The sequence below is a fragment of the Sciurus carolinensis genome, chromosome 8 (assembly GCF_902686445.1).
Source record: "Sciurus carolinensis chromosome 8, mSciCar1.2, whole genome shotgun sequence".
NCBI classification, from domain to species: Eukaryota; Metazoa; Chordata; class Mammalia; order Rodentia; family Sciuridae; genus Sciurus; species Sciurus carolinensis.
Window position 1 is genome coordinate 56,354,158 of NC_062220.1, and position 12,961 is coordinate 56,367,118.

The 12,961-nt window shown below is 38.4% G+C and overlaps 1 protein-coding gene across 2 annotated transcripts in view; it reads left to right on the top strand.

The window, feature by feature from the left end:
• The first annotated feature begins 967 nt into the window (after positions 1-967).
• The window catches only part of Sema3d (semaphorin 3D), a 192,299-nt gene continuing 180,305 nt past the window's right edge, over positions 968-12,961 (top strand). For both annotated transcript variants that reach the window (XM_047561877.1, XM_047561876.1), the window contains exon 1: positions 968-1,342. The gene's annotated coding sequence lies outside the window, so the exon portion shown is untranslated. The remainder of the gene's footprint in view (positions 1,343-12,961) is intronic.

Consider the following 12,961-nt stretch of genomic DNA (forward strand, 5'->3'; position numbering starts at 1 on the left):
AATCAAGCTGACACATGCAGGACCCCATGGCTGCTTCTTTTCTATGGATCTACAAACAGCTTTATGTCATGACTCAGGACAAGCTGTGTGACTATAGAACTGGCTTTCCAATCACAGAAATATTTATCATGCAACTAATAAGGGATAATTTTCAGGACTCAGTTGCACAGGCCCTTTCCATATTCCTGAGAAGGTCCAGATCAATTTGGTCTGTCATGTTTTGTAAATCTGTAACACTGAACTATTTTCTGCACTATTTTACTTCAAAAGGATCCCACCTCCAAATTGTGTAAGTTCCAGGTTTCACAAAAAGTAAACCTGCTCTGTCCCTAAATACTTGCAAGTTTCATATCGTGATCAAGGTGTGAAAAAAATTACAAAGGAAACTCCAGAAAACAAGATCTTCAGAAACAAGAATACACAGCACACCCTGTATGCCTGGTGTAAGGAAGGAGTAGTGGGGAGAAAGGAGTACATTTATCTCTTTTTTCTCTCTGTTTCTTCCTTCAGAGGTACCAGCCCATTAAGGGAAGGTCGATTTTTGGCCCTCAACCCATGTCTGAATTTTTAATACCCCTAACTATGGATCGGGGTTTTACATAGTGGAATCCAGCTACTCCAAGTGAGACTTAGAATTTTTAGGTTGATGTTTGTGGCCAAACATTCTGATTCTTCTGCAAGAGGTTTAAAGAAATGTCATGGTAGAGAAAAGGGAATACACAGGTCATTAAACCACTCAGGCGCAGGCCCAGACGTCAGAGGTTGCTTTACCAACAGGGTGCCGACTCCCAAAACATTATCCCTCAGTGCATCCGGAATCCACCGGGCTAAAAGCCTGAGCGCAGACAGGGATGGACTTGTGCACTCTTGGGAGCATTTGCGTGCGTTGAGGGAAGGGGGGCCAAGGGGTTGGGGGTGGAGATCGGAAGGGGAGAGGTAATCCCCAGCGTTTTGAGCATCCCTTTTTTAGAAAGACTGAGTCTCTCCCAGGACAGCTGCTGCGGTCACACCACAAACTTAAAAGCCGCCCTCCTGCTTGGAGCGTGCCTTTCCTTGCCACCCTCGCGTCGCCAAAACTCCAGCTGGTGCCTCACTCTCTGCCTGTCCCGGCAAGGCGCTCAGGGGCAGCAGCGCCCCCTGCCTCCCCGCCTGGCCTCTGCGGCCGCTGCCTCCGCGCTCTGCCAGGGCCGCCGGCGGCTCAGCGGCTCAGCCTGGGCTAAGGCGTAGAGGAACTCGTGTTCATGTCTCAGGTCGCGGCGTCGCTCGCCCTCATTCTGCGACCCTTTCCCCTCTCCTGAAAAGGCTTCAGAAAAGGAGAAAAGGCGAGCAGAGTTCACAGCAGGTAAGTCTGGTTTCGAGTCACCTGCTACTCTAGTAGGAGGGTGCGCTGTAGACCGCGGTGTTAAGCAGGGGAGACCGGATTTGGGGGTGACTGTGGGTCCAAAGTGAGGATGTGAAGCGACTGGGAGGTAAGGAACCGTCCTGAAATTGAGAAGACGCTGGGGAGCGGACAGGGAATGGGCGCTCAGGGTAACTGACTAGGAATCCGTGAGCAGCCAGCCGGTAAGCCGACTGGCTGCGGGTAAGCCGGGAGCCGGCGACAGCGCGGCAAGAGCGGCGCAAGTGCCACCTCGCCGCAGCCGCTGTCTGAGACGACTCATTCAGAGCCTCCGCCTACCAGCACTGCACAAAGTTTTCCGCTCGGAGCGCGCCCAGGAACTATGCTGTCTCCCGAGGTGCCTAGTCCTTCCCGGCCCCCTTCCCAGCCAAGGCAGTGGAGAACGCTTAGGAAAGTGTCCGGTTTCTTTCGACAGCTACAGGTTCATTTGAAGACAAGTTGGCGGGGACTGTCCGGGAGGACTCGACCAAAGGGCATCTGAGCCCCAGCTCATTTCTTTTCCCTTTGTACTGGGGGAAGGGTAGAGGAGTGCATGGTGGTTGTTTTTGTTGTGGCACTTTGGGGGAGGGACGGACAACGCCTTTTTCCTTGCAAGTGAATCGCGACGCCGGGTCTGATGGAAGTGTGCGTCCTAGTAGCTCCAGAAGGGAAAGTTGGAGTCAGACACTAGCCACAAAGCTGGCTGGCTGTGAAGTGCGGTTATGACAAAAAGCTCTCTTGCTGGGGCGAGGGATTCCTTTGTAGCCCTTGGTGTGGCTTGCTCTGCGAAGGCCGGGATTTGACTCCCGCTGGGCATTTAACCCGGAGTACCCCGCCCCCACCCCTCTTTCCCTCCCGGCTCCCTCACAGCGCACCCAGAGTTGACGCTTTGACTGCGCTGGCATCACACGGTTAGTTTTCAGTACTCACTACTCCTTTCACGACTTGTGTTCAACCTCGTGGACTGAGTTACTTTGCTCGCGTCCTAGCGCTAGGAGGGGACTTGACAGGAGGAGGAGACGTCGCGCTTTAGCTGGGCGGTCTGGAATTCCAGGATTGGATGCGAGACGCGCGCCCAGCAGCTGAGGCCGCTGACCTCAGGGATTCCCTGTTGTGTGAATGGGAGTTAAATGGACCAACTTTTCGTCACTTAGTTTCGAGTGAAGCTGTAATAAAAAGCGGTGTCCTACGTGAACTCTCCTTTCTCCACACAAACACTCCCCTCCACAACCATCTTTCCAGTGCTATTTGCTTCAGCAAAAAGAAAAGGCGGGGGACATAAAGTCTCAAATTTTGCGGGAAATAGGTTCTCCTGAATGTGTGCGCAAGTGTTTGAGAGGTGGAGGAGGGAGGAGAATTCCCTAACCTGGAAGAAAGGGATTAGGCGGAGGTAGAAGAGATAGTTTGCGACCCCTCCTGAGTCTGGTGCTGCTGCTGTTGTGTAACTATGGCAACCGCCAGGGCAAGGGCGGTCAGAGCCTTCCGGATACTGCACGTGGAAAGAAAAATGTGATGGGTGGGGGACGGAGAGAGGCACATGTCATCACTCTAGCGATGCCTTCCCTTTTCCTGCTCCTTCTCTGAGGCCAGATTGCAAAGAGGATGAGCAGGAAGACTCAGGGTTGGGAATGATCACTCAACCAGTCGACGCCTTAACCCCCTCCAGTCTTGGAGTCTCTAAGACTTGCACCAACAGCTGAAACTGGCTCTGGGAGCAATCGCTGACAAACTACAAAGTGATGGCCCATGTCAGGGAGATGGGAATGAGACCTTGGCCTTTGGAAGGGAAAGGCCAGGAAATACAGGAAGATGATGTGTGATGAGATAAGAATAGGATCAGGAGGTAACTGAGAGACAATTACATGGTACTGATTTGGACTGCCAACATTTCCAATGGAATTTGCCCACTTATGAAATGGAAAATTGGTGGAGAAAGGAAGGGAAATTTAACAAGTACCTATTGTGTCCCATGTGCTTTGTACATCAGCATGATTAATACTGTTAACAGTATTATGCAAATGTCATTATTCTCTTCTTCCTGATGAAAAAAGAAGAGAAACAAAGAGCAATGGGTATTGGCCCATTTTGACTTTTTTGTTCTTAACAAAGAATCATAATTCTTAAAAATTATATTTATAGGGAAATAGCTATCATCCCCATTCAGAGATAAAAATAATGTGATGTGAGGATGTTGATTGTTGTGACCAAAAATAAATTACAAAGGATAGACCTGAGACAAAAAGTCCTTCACCTGGATGTGGGTCTTCATTCAAGGATATCAGGAAACTTTCCATGACCCCAATTAAAACCAGGGTCTAAGGTCAGTTCTGATGCTATATCTTTATATATAATCAATTATATGTGAAGAACACAAAAGATTGTGGTTGGATATAGGCACAGAGCATATAGAGTTTATAGAACAAGAATATGTCTCTATTTAACCTATATTTATATACATGTCTTACAGTATTTTGTAGGAATTATTGATGGTTTTAACAATGTTTGTAAAGGACAAAAAATAAAAGACAGAAATATAACTTATCTATGGGCAACTCCATGATTATTTGAGAAAATCGCCTGCGCTTCATTTCTCCTCAGTCTACTCATTGTTCCCATGACCTGTGTGTCTTAAAACTTACTTCATATTTTGGCACCACTGGTTCACCTTTGTAAGAGCCTGCTGTTCATTAGGAAGAATAGTAAAGATTAGACTCCAGTTACCTCCAGTTAATAGTAAAGATTAAACGTGCTGAGGGGGAAAGTCAAGGAAAAATGTCTGACAATGCAAAATGTTTTGAAATCATCAGAAAGCCATAATCAACATGAGCAGAAACTAAAGGTAAAAGGTAGAGAAATAATTGCTGTGATTTTTCTAACATCTTTCACAGGTAAGTCTTACCTAATGGAATTGGCTTTATGTTTTGCAGGAGAAAGATGCCACATGCAAGCACACACACACACACAAACCCTGAATTTTTAGTCTCTTTTTTTATGTGTGGGGAGGACTGTTAAGTGTGGGACTGTGAATTATTTTTGTGTCAGCAAAGTCAGGAATACAATTACAAAGGCAGAGTAAGGCACATCTTCTATTTTTTGACAGGCAAACAGATTGAACTAGAGGTTTAAACTTGAGTCGCTGAGCTAAATTACTCTCGTGTCATTTCTTTTTCCAAACTAGAAAGAATATCATTTGAGGTTGGAGTTAAGGTAGGAAGTTTCATGGCACACAGTTCATATTGTGCACTATTTCCTTTGCATGGGCACTTGCTATCAAAAGGATTTTCACAGACAAGCAGGTTTCTCAGAAGATAACCTCCTGGAATTAACAGATATCTCTATGGCCTGGTTTACTGCATGAATAGAGTTATGGGTTTTATCATTGTTATTATACATGTGAAAATATCAACTTCTCAATCTGAAGAGGAAAGCATTCCTGGTGATAGCTTGATAACTAGAAGTATGTCTTCAGATTGTTTGCTACAGCTTCATTATTTTGGGATAAAATAAATGATGAGTCTGAATTTTGCTCTTCTGTCTGAGAGGGTTCATACTTTGATGATGTATGTTCCTTGGGAAATATCCTTGTTAATTAACAAATAATCTCTTTAATAAACAAGATTAACCATAGCACTATTTTGAAAAGTTCTTATTATTCTTTCCATAAACACTTCTAACACCAGATAAGATAATAAGTATTTTTGCACTGTATAACGTAATCCTTGAGAGAGTAAAAAGAAATATTCACGTTTATAGAATGAGTAGCAACAGCAATAATGGACTATGGGCAATATTGATCATATACCTCCCAATCTCAAAATATGGTTTAGAAAATCTTTCTCCAGGAAACCTGAGCTAAAATCCCTTGTTATTTTTTTATTTGTCATTCCTTTCAAGCTAACAGACAGTTTTCGATTATTTTTCCTTTCTAAATTTTCTTGTTGTTTATAACATAACAACATAGATGTTGTTAGATCATAAAAACTATGAGGGAAGAAATTTGTTTCTCTTTTTATACCTTCAAGTTAGAGTAATGCTAAATATATACTAGATACTATTGAAGTCTAGTTCAGTATTTAAATAAATAGTGATTTTGAATCAGTTTTTGTTGCCTATAAAATAACATACTAAAGATTTTTGGTTCATGTTTTTATTTCCTGGTACTTTAACAAGGAGATAGTTTTCTTTTATCTGAATTCTATCCTTTCATTTGAAAAATGATGAGAAACTGAAGGTTTTATGCTAATGCATAACCTATAGAAGTGGTATAATAATTATGCAAGATAACATATATAAGAATACTCAGTGAAAATATCACTTGCTATAAAAAGTTATTAATTTTTCATACTCTTGGAAAGACTAAATTAGTTAATGGGTATCTCCACTATCAATGGACATGCTAGTTCATCTTAATATTAAATGACTAAATAGTTTTTATAAAAGGCTAAAGCAAAAAAGAAATTAATTAATTTCTCTTTTGAGAAATTGTAAATGAAAAACCCTGATATACAACTGCAGCACTTTTGAAGTTCTCTTGAAATTTGATAATGAGATAGACTTTAATTATTGGACCATATAATGTAAATTATTAAGCACAGATAAGTACGTCAGTGCTTTTAAAAAGGTGTTCTAGGTAATGAAATATGTTGCTCATGCTTGGATTTTAATGTTTTGATGATTTTTACTCTATCATTGTCAGCATTTGATCATTTATTTCCATGTTAATAATAATATTTAATAATCTTTATAGTCATGAAGCACAATATTTTCAACCGTCTTCCTAATCACTCACTAGTGAATTTGTTCATTTGCTCACTCTTTGGTAATGAGCTAAGCTGCAATTGAAGGCAATAAATTACAAATGTTAACCTCAAATAGAAATGTATAAGCAAACCAAGTTATGTGTGTGACCTTCAGAAGAAACTGTATCTGTGTAAATCTAAATCTATCTACCTCTTCTCAGTGACCATGTCATCCTTTAAAGATATGGTGTCTTCTTTAGAAATTAGGCATAACTTCCTGTTTCTTCCTTGTTTGTTCTATAACGATATTATGCACAACTTTGTCATCTTATATTTTTAAAACCAGTGATCTGTAGTGTATTCAGTTAGTGAGTTTTCACTAGCAAGTCACATGAAAAATGAGATTTTTGCTATGTTTTTCTAATCAGACAGAATTAAGCTTCATTAAATGGAACTATTGCTTTTTAGAGAAAGGCAATATAATAGGCACAAAAATATGAATTATCAACTTCTTAAAAGAAATATAGTGCTATTATTATTATTATGAAAAAAGTGGTTTAGATATATGATGATATTATTAATCTGCCACCAAGTGAATGCCTGTTTTCCTATATTAATTTAATCATGCAGTTAAGTAAATGCATTAAGCATATATAGTTTCAAATGTACTGCAAAACAGAAATTAGACTTAAAATGTTTATTAGGAATATTGTCTGAATTTGCCTAGTAATCAGGCTGAGAGATAGGATAATCCATATATGTATCATCAGCACATGAAAATTGATTTTCAGAAAAAAATAGTTTCTCCTTCAATCAATAAAAACGGCCCAAAGATGCCTTTCTTCCCACATACTGTATGCATAGTGGGCTCATGCCAAATGATGGAATAACCTCAAGTTACATCTAAATAAACTGGCTTTCTTTGATGGCATGTGTAAAATCAGTGTTAAGCTTTTGCTTCTCTTCCGTGATCATAAAGACCAGTCTATACACATTAAATTCAGACCGTCTGCACTTTCGATATTTGTTTTTGTTGTTTCCAAATAAATACTTGAGCCTCATCTAAAGTGATTGCTTTATGGAAGAAAGACATGTCTTCTAAGACAAAAAATAATCTATTAGAAAATGAACATTATTATTTGAAGACATTTTCATTTGGAAAATGTCACACTGTGTTTCAAGATGGATATTTGGAGCTCAGAATTCTGTTTATTGGTAATACTAACTACTGGGTTGGTAGAAGTTCATACTAATTGACATTTTTTATTGGATTGGATATATGTTTTCTGTATATTTTTGAAATATTTCATAGTGATGATTTTCATTACAGAATACTTCATGACCATTACTGAAAAAATAGAAAATACTAACAAGCATAAATTGGAGAAGGGTTAGTAAACATTTATCCACAAGTCTACTACATACATAGATGCATGTCAAGTATTCTCAGGTATAAATTTATATAAAGATAGGTTTTATATTGACAACTGTCACCTGGATCTTGCTTTATAATGTCATTCTCTGCTAGAAGCAATCAAGCATCTTAGGAGAAATGGTTGATCCTAGGACTGGGGCAAGAAATTTACAGGAAGAGCCTGGAGCATCTTGAAATGTCATAATATAGAGGTCCCCCCCCGGAATAATAAGAGTATGTCAAATGACACAGAAGTCATTTAAAAGGGCTCCCAATGGTCAAAGTAGAATAATTTGAGCAATATAATATAAAGTAGTATTGATTACAATACCATTTAATAAAACACCTATGGAACTATACTAGTATAAATAAGTGAATGAATAAACTAATAAGTGGGAGAGAAGAGACAGGTTTCCCATGCAAAACAATTTCAAGAGATTTAGTATGTATTCTGCCCCAGTGAAAAGCAACATAATTCCTTCCTTTGGATGTGGACTGAGTGTGATAACTTCCTTCCCAAGAGTGCAGTATGAAAAGAAGGGCAGAAGAAAGAAGAGCACTTTACACTAAGGAAGCTGATGAACACCTCCCTATCTCAGTCAGGTGATCGAGTTCAATATCAACATTCATAAATCATGTTGATGGCATGTAGCCTTGAGGTGAGTGGATGAAAACAGCACTTTACCTCTGTGATCTTTTTCCCCACACCCATAATCCAAAACTATCCATAAAAACCATGATGCAAATTATACTAGTGGGGCATTCTACAACATATCTGACTGGTAATCCTCAAATCTGTCAGTCATCAAAACCAAGGAAAGTCTGAGATATTGTCACAGTAAAGAGGAACCTAAAGAGTTTAATGTAATGTGATACCCTGGGTGGGATCCTGGAACAGAATAAACACTATACCAAAACTAAGGAAACCGGAATCAACTCTGGACTTACATCATTATTAGTTTACTGACTGTAGCAAATGTCCATACTAGTGCAAAATGTAAATGGGGAAAACTGAGTGTGGGTTATAGGTAAACTCTACCCACTCAGTGTTTCTAAAAATCTTAAACTGTTCTACAAAATAAAGTATTAAAAATTACATTTAAAGCATATAGTGAGAAACTGTACTAGAGATGAAACATTCTTTGGTCAGTAAGCTTAATGTCTTAATTAATATTTATTTTGTGTCCATAGTTCTGGGCATCACTTTAATACCATTTGTTTCTGTTTCAAGTTCCAGCATCATACATTGCCAGATGTATTTGATCTTAGAAAATGATCATCCTTCCAAAATTCTTATCAAAGTGATTACATGACTATTTGCTCTTTTCCCTTCTCTTTGAATCTCAAGGAGAACTATGTTAAATACTTTAAGATTATTTTTCATCAAATGTAGTATAATACCTATAATACCTATACTATGACTATGTTGGCTGTTAAATGTATATACAGAGAAAATACATTTGAGTATATATGTATGTTTGTATATATATATATATAATATATGTGTATATGTGCATGCATGTATGTATGTGTATATGCATGAATGTGTGTGCATGTGTGTATGTATATATTTATTTATATGTATGTGTGCACATATATGAATGTATCTCTTCACATATTACTTCTTTTGTTCTCTTTTCTTAATTTCTGCATTTCTCCCTGCTCAATAAAATTGAGTTTTACTGTTTTTCAAGTAACTCCCCTTACAGTTGGACCAAAAGTCTTGGTGTTTTACCTTTTCTGTCTAAGCTTTTATACATGCCATTTTCTCACTCTTTGTCATTATCTCATATTTATATTTATTTAATAAAGACCTGACTCTGTGTTTTACGGTGAACTGGAGTTTCTGCTGAATTTGTGTTTTGCTGTGGTACTTACTTATTGAAGGTTTAGGCACACTTTTTTTTTCTTCTGCTTTTAGTTTTTGTGAGTCATGACATAAAAACACATAAAATCACATTGTAAGAACTTATTTGGGAAAAGTCAGAGAACCTGGCCCAGAATGTGTGACTAACGGGGCCTCCTTTTTGGTCATAGCCCACTGAATTTTCTGAAATAATGAGTGTCTGAAAAAGACTGAGATCAAAATGACTAATATGTTCTGGGCCTTCACTGGAATCTTAGATTCAGGTTTTCATTTTTGAAAATGTCTTTAAAAATGCCTATAAAATTTTAATTCAGTGAAAAAGAGGAATAAAGCATTGTAATATTCAGACTAAAGTTTTTTTAAATACATATTCAATTTGCATAATAGAGATACATGCAGTTCACATGTGCAGTTCACATGCTGTCTTTTTTTATCTCCTATCATATGTTTTCAAGTAATTAATGTCTTGTGAATACTTAAGTATAACCAGAGTATGATTTTTTCAAAATATTCTTGAAAATGTTCATTTCAAATCTTATAAGTTTTGAGGTGTGAGTTTACATATCAGAAGACAAATTCTTTAGATATTAATACAATTATGTTTATTAATATTATCGTTGACATATTTTACAATTTAAAATTCACTCTTTTGTCCACATTATTTTCTGTCTTGCCATCATTCTTTTATATATTTTCCTATCATAAAACAATCAGTGCTTTATTTATGGCTTTCCAAGCAGGTTATCATATAATAAAATTAACCACTATTCTGTGTGCAAAAGTTTCCAAGTGATAAAGAAGTGTAAGTAAGATAATTAAACTTTTAAAGTGGGAATTTAATACAAATCAAGAAGTTCTCATTTTGTTTTGTTTTGTTTGGGGATTTAACCTAGGGGCGCTTTACCACTGAGCTACATCCCCAGCCCTTTTTTTGTGTTTTATTTTGAAACAGGGTTAAGTTGCATAGGACCTCATTAAATTGCTGAGTCTGGCTCTGAACTCATGATCCTCCTGTCTCAGCCTCCTCAGTCACTGGGATTACAGGCATGTGCCACTATGCCCTGCTAAGGAGTTCCTGTATTAACTTTTAAAGTTAAGACTTTTATCACCTGTAAAGTTCAAAGCATTTACACTGGATACACAGATGAGCAAATAGCATTTGCCTTTTTTTGGCTTGATTCACATTTTGCAGAGCTGTGGGGATTGTTGTCTTAGACTTCACTGTGATGAGGTTTGGCAGAGAGCATTCATTGTTCAGGTTTTAAAAAGGGCAAGTTTTTGGCAGGAATAACTTGCATAGAAAGGGAATGCTGTGCTTACACATGTGTACTCAATAAACCTTCAGAGAGCTTGGGCTAAGATATTACAGGATTCCTTACCCGCCCTGCCCTAGTGTCTGGATGTTGATTGTTTAAAAGCCTTCTTTTGTTGTGTCACTATCACATGGGTCTTTTCATATTTCAGGAAATGGTACTTTGATTCATGTTTCAAAAGTTATTAGTGTACAGTGAACAGTCATTTCATATCCTGTGCACTTTTACTCAGGGTTTATTAAAAATAACAATTGCATGAAGCCTCTTTCCCCCAGCAGTTAGCAGTCACACAACCATCATCGCCCTGACAGCCAACAGTCATCCTTTTGTGTACATGTTACCCTGTGTTATTTCCAATAATCAGAAATGAAGACTTGGGGTTTTCCTTTTCCCTCGACTTATTATGTACAAGCTAGGTTGAAGTTTACTTTAACTAGATAGTGTATAAAGTAGAGAAAAAATAAAAAGTCTTTCAAATTTCCAACTCAAAAACCAAAATGAACCAAAGCAAACACCTGGGCCTGTAGCCACCATGCTCTTTCCATGTGGGGTTTTTGCTGTGATGATTTCTCCTTTCACTTGGAACAATTTTGTCTTTCATTGCCAGCTCCTCTCTCAGCTCTTTACCAGAGCCCCATCCACCCCTCACACTTAGACTATTCCCACATACACCCAAAAGTGGACCAGAAAAAGTACTTTTCACCCAAGTGCTGCTTACCTGTCTGTAGATCTTTCCCTGTCTTCCAGTAACGATTAGCCTCTTTCCCACTTCTTCTAATACAATAAAACTAAGTTTCTCAAGGATAAGGACCAAAGGATTGTTATCTGATATCTTTCTCCACATTCCCATAAACATATCACCATAGAATGCATGTGATAGATGCACAATTTCTAATACTTGAATTGAAGTGAATTCGTTTAGAATCCACTACATCTTTTTTTTCCCCCTCATGACTACTTTGGATATGGAATTCATCACAAAGTTTAATTTACACATATTTTACTTCATCACAAAACTTATTTCGCACATGTACGTCCCATATATTCATTTTATTCTTAAAGACTTCCTCTCTCTAATTTCCCCTTTTATCTTTTCTTTAATTCAAGTATTTATTGAGTGAGTGCCTGCCACATGCTGGTTGTAATGAAAGTCACTGGTGAAACACAAATAAAGATACAGCTGTTACCCTGAAGTAGACAATTGTAAAATAGTTCACCATCACCAAAGGTCAAATCATATCTCCATGTGGTATTAAATCCAACTGAGCAAAAGGTCCTATTAATGGTGTTATTCTTTTCTCTCTATAGCCTATTCAGTAGCTACACCATCTTCAGTCTCACCCAGTGCCTTTATCTATGTAGAGATTATGCCTGGAGTAACGCCTCTAACCTGACTTCTCTCTCAGGTCCCAGTTATTTCATCAGAATACTACACACCCTTCATCACTTGAGACTAGTCCTGATTGTTTAACAATTTAGGTACAAAAAAAGTCATTCACTTTGGTAACTGAATTAGAGTCTTTAATTAGTGTAACTTTGAACTGGGGTTTAAAGTGTGGGAGGGAATGTGGTACATTGTTAGAAATTTGGGCTATGAGAGCTGACAGCCTGGATTCAAATCCCAGCTCTGTCACCTCTTAGCTATGTGATTCATACAGGTTACTTGACCAGTCTAAGTCTCAGTTCATCATCATTTTATTGGGGTTCATGAAAGTTGTTAACCTTATAGGGTTTGAAGAATAAATAGATTAGTACAGACAAACCAAACACTGAATGGCCCATTACAGTAGCTTCATGTGAACAGCTCTTTGTCTTACACAGGATATTCATATTCCACACAGGTCAGATTCCCACTCCATCTGCACACGGTTCTTCTTTCTTCTTGTTCATTATCTTGTCATTTCATTCAAAGAAGAGTTCTTTGGTGGCCTACTTCAAGTATATAGTTGTATAACAGAAGGATATTTAAGATTGATTATTAATATCCCCTCCCCCCACCACCACCAGTTTCTCTTGCTCTCTTTTACTTGCCTAGGGTGTGTTTAAAGAGAGACAATATGATGGGTGCAGTGGTTCATGCCTATAGTCCAAGCAACTTGGGAGGCTGAAGAAGGAGGATCACAAGTTCAAAGCCAGCCTCAGATATTTAATGCTTAGGGCCTCATTATTAGTGAGACCCTGCCTCAAAATAAAAAGGGTAACTGGGTACTGTGGTATATGCCTATAATTCCGGTGGCTAAGAAGGCTGAG